Genomic DNA, 8,417 nt, shown 5'->3' with positions numbered 1-8,417 from the left:
TGCATCGTATTTCGAAAGAACACAGGCACTGCAATATCGTATTTATCCGCCGACACTGGGAAAGCGATTTTGAAGTAAAATATCTCCCCTGTACGGGAATATACATCATGTATGTACGAGTCTGGTTGTAGATGCATAGTTGACGACATATGGATGTGTGGGTCTGGTCATAAGTAGTGCACGGATAGCCGAATGGTAGCCGGCACGGTAGCTCAGCGTGTTCGGTCAGAGGGTTAGGTGCCCTCTGTAATAAAAAAAACTGAGTTAATCGATCAATAACGAACTTAAACGGATGTCTTACGACGTCCGCCCCGACCAGATGAAGCGAACAAGCAACGAACAAAAGCGAACAAAATGAGATTAAAAAAAATGGTAAGGCCACCGCTCGTGAGAAGCGGAAATCCGGGTTCGAGTCCCGGTCGGGCACAAATTTTCATTGTCGTCATTCCTTTATACAGCTGAAGGATGTCCTTATTCGCAGCTGCGAATACATGTCATGTATATATTTAGTCAGTCATGCTCACAGAATATTGGCACGTATGAAACTTCTTGGCAGACTAAAACTGTTTGCCGGACCGAGACTCGAACTCGGGACCTTTGCCTTTCGCGGGCAAGTGCTCTACCGACTGAGCTACCCAAGCAAGACTCATGCCCCGTCCTGAAGTGTGGAAGGTAGGAGACGAGGTAGTGGCAGAAGTAAAGCTGTGAGGACGGGGTGTGAGCGAAAGGCAAAGGTCCCGAGTTCGAGTCTCGGTCCGGAACACAGTTTTAATCTGCCTGGAAGTTTCGTAACAGCGCACACTCCGTTCCGAGTGAAATTCTCATTCTGGATTAACACGTATTATTCATAGAAGTAATAAAGTGCGTCAGAAGCTGTAGGATAATTGGTGTTGCAAGATCACACAAGGCAATACTGACCCTACGACTTACTTAGGAAACGGATTCAAGAAATGCAAAACTATGTAACATATATACATTTGAAGGAAACAATCCACGGTGTGAGTCTGAATCCACAGTTTGAAATTCCGAACATAACTGGCATAAAATACTGGGAGCGAAACGTAATTTTCAAGTTGTCATACAGATGCCAGACTGCAGTTACAAGAATCGAAGGGCGTGAAAGGGATGCAGTGGTTGAGAAAGGAGCGATGCAGCGTTGTAGCTTATCCCCTTTGTTGTTCAGTGCTACCTGCAGTGCACGGTGTTGCCAGACATATTTAATGTTTGCCACGCAAAGTGAGTGTCCATGTGCTTTGGTGATAGTCTTAGCATAAATCGAAGAGCATCTTTGTATTACTGGGTGTCAAAGGAGTATGCCGAATGAATACGGTCGCAGGTTCGAATCCTGCCTCAGGCATGGATGTGTGTGATGTCCTAGGTTAGTTAGGTATGAGTAGTTCTATGTCTAGGGGACTGATGACCTCAGATGTTAAGTCCCTTAATGCTTAGAGCCGTTTGAGCCGCTTGAGTGATAGCAAAAGGAATTGTAGAGCCCGGCACGCGTGCATGAATACGTCTTCAACTGCGGCATTCTTTAATAAAATTCGGGTTCTAAAATTGTGGCTCTGACTTTCGTAAATATACCCCAATTTCAGTCGAGAAATTTAGTAATAACAATTTCATCACTGATAACGCATTAAGTCATTTTTAAACTACAAATTAAAGTGGTAGATATGTAATTCATAGTTTATATACTGTCTACATCTTCAAAAAAAATAAAAATAAAAAGTGGAGCCTATGTCCATCCAAATGCTCTTTAAAGGATCTTGTAGAAATGTGAAATAAATCGGCCAAGAACTTTCAGAGATTTTTCTTAGCCATCTTTCTTCCATACATGTTACGTACATACGTGTTTCAAGTCAGATTACTAAATCTTATATAGACAGCGCTGTTCCTTTTGTCTTGAAGGTGAAATGTGCAAAATTTCTTCAAGAGCGGTATAAAACCGTTGATTTTCTAATGTATGTGTAGCTTTGTGCGTAAGTTAAGCGTGTACGATAAACAATTGAGACAAGAAGAGAAGAAAAGTTTTTGATATGTGGTGCTACACGAGGACGTTTCAGATAAGATGGGTAGATCGAATAACTGATCAGGTAGTGGATCAAAATGGGGAAAAAAAGGAGGGGTCGGTTGATAGAACACATCCCGAGGCATCAAGGAATCGTTGATTAATGGAGGGAAGAGAGTGTTTTTAGGGGGGGGGGGGACTTTTAGCAGGCGGCCGAGGGAATAATATAGTAAACAGATTCAGTTGAATTTTCTCATTTTGTGAAGACAGTAAGGGACGATCTAATTTACTTATTCAAAACTTTCTAAAACCAAGATCGCATAAATATATCTATAACCAAAAATCCGATTTCGACAGACTTTGCTCTTATTTTCACGTCGTAAAAAATATTTTTGTTATGAACCGTGTTCTCCTTAAGTTGGACCTCACGCCAAGTTGTCATGGCGATGAAAACAGAACACTGTAAGAGATTTGTCACAACTAAAATATTTAGAAATATAATACACCTTGTGCAAATTACCATGTCCTTACATGCATCAACCACTTATAGATGACTGTTATGTTAAAAAATACAGTGCACCGTAGCACATTTGTTTACATAAGTTGGAAATATTCTAAACATTGAAAATTTGCCTTAAACTTGGCCTAAGGTCCAACTTAAAATGAGGACGTCTCAAAAGAAACAGATTTTTGAAAACCTGAAGATACAGCAAAGTCTGTCGAAACTGGTTGTTTTAAATAAAGAAATATTTATGCGATCTTGGCTTCAGGAAGTTTTTAGTAAAGAGATTAAAGTTGATGCAGGTTGCAGAAGGCTTGAACAGGATAGTCCAGTGTGTTTTAGGACTGGCGACCACAAGCAGTAGCTTTAACCTGATTATGTGCTCCTCTTCAATAAAACCCCCAAACACATTCGTGGGTGTTCAGGCGGTGAATAGCAGTTTTTTAGTAGTTAAGTTCTTCAGTAGCGGTTGTAGTACATTCCCGCTGCTTTTAGGCCACTAACATCGAGACGGCTGGAGAGACATGAGAACCTTTTCGTCACGAGTGCTGGCCTCGTAGGGTAGCAGGAGGCAAAGTTTCGATTTACAAGGATTGTTAAATTGGAGCACATTCCGGAAATACACCTTCCTCGTGAATTAAGTTTATTGAATTTGGGAGTATTTGCAACTTTGTCTTAAATGTAACCGTACGAGTTATGTGGCAATGTCATTAGTGCGTTGTGCGGAATCTCCAGTATTACATTTTTATATTCTCTCGCGATGATTCTTTCTAAAACAAAAAGGAAAGAAGTCTCCTGCGGTTTTGGTACCGGAGCAGCAAAACGCCGCTTCCAGAGTTCACCTCATTAGGCGGCATTCAAACAACACTTGCGCGTTCATTTCCGTCAGCGGTCGAGAAAATAAGAGATCCGACTCATCTGTGGCATTAGGTGCGCACGAAGAAAGCCGCCCTTCCAAGTATTCGGTCGCTGCTCGCAGACTCTGCGAGACGGGGATTTGATTCTGGAGACTCAGCGGCGCGCACCGTATTACATGGCGTGTTTTCGGTTCTCCCTGTTTACATCTTCCCCGCTTAGCGTAACCTGGTTACCGCCCCAAAGCGCAGTGACGCCTCCCTCAACCCCCCTCCCTTTTCCACCATATTACCTCCCACGTAGCTGAAATTCGGAGAAGACGTTTTTCTCCGCCGCACACGCGCGTCCGCAAGTCTCTTGAGGGTCCCTACATCGGTCGCTCGTATTCCCTGCCTCAGCGCTTCTGAGACTGTCTCGCGGAAAGAAAAAGTGGCGACCCCGTCAGCAGTCTTGCCAACTTTACCTTGCAAAATGTTACTGCTTTCACGTAGGTGTGCAACGGGGTTCCATTTGCATGGAAATGATTTCCACAGTTTTTCCCATTACTGCTTCACCCCTCCCCACCCCCTCCGCTCCGTCTCTCTCTCTCTCTCTCTCTCTCTCTCTCTCTCTCTCCACCTCTCCCTCCCCCTCTCTTTCTCTTTGTAGTTACGATATAGTTTGGTGTGGGTGTGATATATGGAAGACACAATAAGTCCTTACCAAAACTCATTTTTCAATATTTGCATATATATCCTGCGAGTTACGTTGTGTGTTGCAGTGGGTATTTCGAGAACCAGTATCACTTCCCATTCTTCCTCTTCCAGCTGCGAATGGAGCATGGCAACGACCCTCGTTCATAGACCTCCTTGTGAGCTCCGTCCTCTACAGTTTTACCTTCCTGAGATATTTTTGGCGGAAGAAATAACAGGAGTGAACAAAAGTATGGAAACACCGTAAGCAAACATATTACCATGTACAGCACGGTGTTAAGAACACAGTGGCATTCAAGAAAGCCGACAGTCTAAACGAAATTGATAAACACAGATTATTCATGGTTTTCACGGGATTATTATGCCATTTTTCCTGCAAAATAGTGGCAAGATCCGATAAATATGATGGAGGTGGATAGCTATCATGCACCTTTATCTCAAAAATAGACCACCAACGCCGAGCGATACTGAGGTCTGCTGACTGATCGCAAGGCGAGATACTACAGTTCACGCTCGGGCTCACAAAACCCGTAATTGACGATGCAAGCTGTGTGAACAGGAGCCCTGTTGACTTGGAAGATAGCATTTTCAAAAATGGCTCTGAGCACTATGGGATTTAACTGCTGTGGTCATCAGTCCCCCAGAACTTGAAAGTACTTAAACCTAATTAACCTAAGGACATCACACACATCCATGCCCGAGGCAGGATTCGAACCTGCGACCGTAGCGTTCGCGCGGTTCCAGACTGTAGCGCCTAGACCCGCTCGGCCACTCCGGCCGGCCATAGCATTTTCAGTGAGGAAGAAACACTCTACTGTGGGATGGACCTGACCAGCCATAATCATCACATAATGCTTCGCAGTCATGCGACCTCGCGGAGTAACCACAGGGTTCATGGAATACCACGATGTGGCTGACGATTACCGAGTCTCAGTCTTGTTTCTCTCTCTGGACGTAAACTCGTCCAGAAGTCTGAAACAGTGTGAAAGAAGACCCATCCGACTTGGAAGATTTTCTAAAATGGCTCTGAGCACTATGGGACTGAACATCTGACGTCATCAGTGCCCTAGACTTAGAACTATTTAAACCTAAATAACCTAAGGACATCACACACATCAATGCCGGAGGCAGGATTCGAACCTGCGATCGTAGCAGCAGCAGGTTCCGGAACGAAGCGCCCAGAACCGCTCGACCACAGTACCAGGCGTGTTCATTTTCAACAAGCTACCACAAGAATTCGAAAATCTTAGCAGTAATCCACACGCTTTCAAATCGAAACTAAAATGTTTCCTCATGGGTCGCATATTCTATTCTGTCGAAGAGTTCTTGAAATGTTAAGCTGGTACATGTTGTATTGTTGATTGCTTTTACTTAAATTTACGGCTTGTTTTCGGGTTCATAAACATTTTATTTTTATCTGTTATTACATTTCTGTTGTAATTTCATGCACTGACTCGTTCCAGGACCTTGGAGATTCGCTCGTCAACTTGGTCGTACGCAACGTCACATGTAAATAAAAATAAATCAATTGCTCCGGACACCTGTTGTCTCATACAGGCGTTTCCGACCGCAGTGCCGCATTCTGTCTATTTACATACCTCTGTATTTGAATACGGATGCCAACTTGGCATATCCTTCGGCGCTTCAATGTACGTCGGAGAGAGGAAGCACAGGTGGTCTGAACCTCTGCTGGGAATCACGGAAGTAGTGGTGGTAGGGGGGGGGGGGGGGGGGAGGGCTGGGGAGTCAGTGGTAATCACAGAGGCTTCAGCTTAAAGAGCGTGTAATTGCCCTGACTTCAAACTATAAAGATTGCCGAAATGCCCTCACCATTGCAATAACTTAAAATTTCCGAGATGACGAAAACAGTACGATTGTTATAATTTATTATGTATTTTCATGGAACCAGAAAAAATTCATATTATTGAGTTTTCCGAATTATTGTCAAATTATAGAGGGTCGGCTGTAGTTGCTATATCGCTGCTTAGCGTGAGGAGTCAGAGAAACGAACATTTCTGTCTGCATCGCCCCAACGTTGGCAAAATCGGCTGTAAAATCTCTCGTGTCTCTTTGAGTATAAATCCAATTAGGACGGTCGGCCATTGGGAAGACGGGCGTGCTGATAAACGCCGCAAACGGGTGAGCGACCCCATCAGTCGCGGGAGGGAGCTCGTGATAAAAATCGTTAGTAGCTCGGCAGGCTCGTCCGAAAACGTGTCTAATGACGCGACGGGGGAAAAATACGAGCCCCATTTATTGTGGTTATAAAAAAAAAATTTCGGCTCTATAAAACGATGTGGCCACCAGAAGTTGTAAACAGGGACATGAGTAGCGGGGAGCATAAAAACTCGTGTCGTGCCGATAGTAAGTGGGGCGGAGGGAGAGTGGAGAGGGAGTGTGTGTGTAAAAGGGTGGAGGGATGACGGGTGGCGGTCACCTTTTTTGTCCGATGACCACAAAGGAGTGTCTAGGGAACGTGGTTCCAGGCTGTTGCATATCCTACGGTCTTCGTAAATAGCTGCTGACGGGACGATAGCGGACAAACAGTATTTCGAGGCTGTACCACAGGGAACGAAAGGTTTATTTCTGCAGTCTCATGCTATAGATAAATTTTAGGTGAAGAGGAGCCGGGAAAGTGGCCATCGCATAATTCTTACTCTGACCAGTGCTACTGTCTGGTGAGAAGTGGTTGTACTAAGCCTGATACACATCATCGCTGTTGTCACTGAGTTTGAGCGAAGAAGCTCGTTCAGTTATTTTTTTTTAGTAAAGACTTCTCTGAGCTTCAGTCGTCGGGCATCAGGTAAGTCATGTATTTTACTCTTGTTGCCTCACTCATACGTTGCGTGATACTTTCTTACAGTACCAGTGTTCAAACTACATCTTTTGGCCTACAAATGTAGATACGTGGCGCTGCTGCTACGGGCGCAGGTTCGAATCCTGCCTCGGGCATGAATGTGTGTGATGCCCTTTTGTAAGTAGGATGCTTAGGTTTTCATGTTGGTAACGTCACGTAGCGCTCTGTATGAAAATCACTGACTGTGCTGTGTGCAGTCTGTGGCTGGTTTGCATTGTTGGAATATTTGCTATTGTAGTGTTGGGCAGTTGGATGTGAACAGCCTGTAGCGTTGCGCAGTTGGAGGTGAGCCACCAGCGGTGGTGGATGTGGAGAGAGAGATGGCAGAATTTTGAGAGCGAACGATCTGGACGTGTGTCCATCAGAAAGAGTAAATTTGTAATACTGTATATAATGAACTGATATACATGTCATGACTTTTGAATATTATTAAGGTAAATACATTGTTTGTTCTCTATCAAAATCTTTCATTTCTAACTATGCCTATCAGTAGTTAGTGCCTTCAGTAGGTAGAATCTACTTTAGCTGGCAGCATTGGCGGTCGCTGTATTTCAGTAGTTCGAGTAACGAAGATTTTTGTGATTTAAGTCATTCATGAGAGGTATAGGTTATTGTTAGTCAGGGCCATTCTTTTGTTGGGATTACTGAAAGTCAGATTGCGTTGCGCTACAAATATTGTGTGTCAGGTCAGTGTTGATCAGAATAACTAAAGAGAGAAATGTCTGAGTACGTTCAGTTTTGCTCAGCTGTTTGAAAATCAAATAATGTAAGAGGTTTATCAGCACAGTAACTCATTAATTTTTCTAAGGGGACGTTTCAAGGTTTAAGCAGTTCCGAGTCTAGGGGACTGATGACCTCAAATATTAAGTCCCACACTGATTAGAGCCATTTGAACCGTTTTGTAGATCCTCGTTATTTCTTACGGTCTGATTGTTTCGTCTGTGAATCATTAATGTTGAGACGGCGTCCGATCGGAAAAAGTAGCCACGCAACTCATCGGGAGGAAGAGCCCAGATCTCTACTCAAATACGAGTCAGTTACACTTCCATATATCGCGCCTAGTACTCCAGATCAGACTGACTTCTAAACGCGAATGTACGAATTTATCACTTGACATTCCTTCCATTCGCCATGATTTTGAATCAATTAATTTGTATTATTTAAAACCCCCCACCTCTTTTGTTGCAATTAGCGTCATGAAAAATTGAAAACGATCTGCTGCAGCCGTTTCGGATACTTCCAGATATTAGTGAGTCAAAATGCCTAGAAGAAATATCCGGTAATTAGAACAACGAACGTATTGAACTGTTCTATAGTTACATAATAAACATACTCCATATAAATGTAATTTCTCACGTTACGTAAGTACACTGATTGGATTAATTGTAATAACCTCTCCCTGATGTTATTCAATCTGTATATTGAGCAAGCAGTTAAGGAAACAAAAGAAAAATTCGGAGTAGGTATTAAAATCCATGGAGAAGAAATAAAAACTTTGAGGTT

The 8,417-nt window shown here is 43.4% G+C and overlaps 1 non-coding gene across 1 annotated transcript; it reads right to left on the bottom strand.

Annotated features, from left to right (window-relative positions):
- Positions 1-567: 567 nt before the first annotated feature.
- On the bottom strand, positions 568-642 carry Trnas-cga (transfer RNA serine (anticodon CGA)). Its single transcript has one exon. It is a non-coding gene; the product is annotated as a tRNA-Ser (tRNA).
- Between the last annotated feature and the right edge of the window lie 7,775 nt (positions 643-8,417).

This window comes from Schistocerca gregaria, chromosome 10 (assembly GCF_023897955.1).
Source record: "Schistocerca gregaria isolate iqSchGreg1 chromosome 10, iqSchGreg1.2, whole genome shotgun sequence".
NCBI lineage: Eukaryota > Metazoa > Arthropoda > Insecta > Orthoptera > Acrididae > Schistocerca > Schistocerca gregaria.
This window is presented reverse-complemented; position numbering and strand designations above follow the sequence as displayed.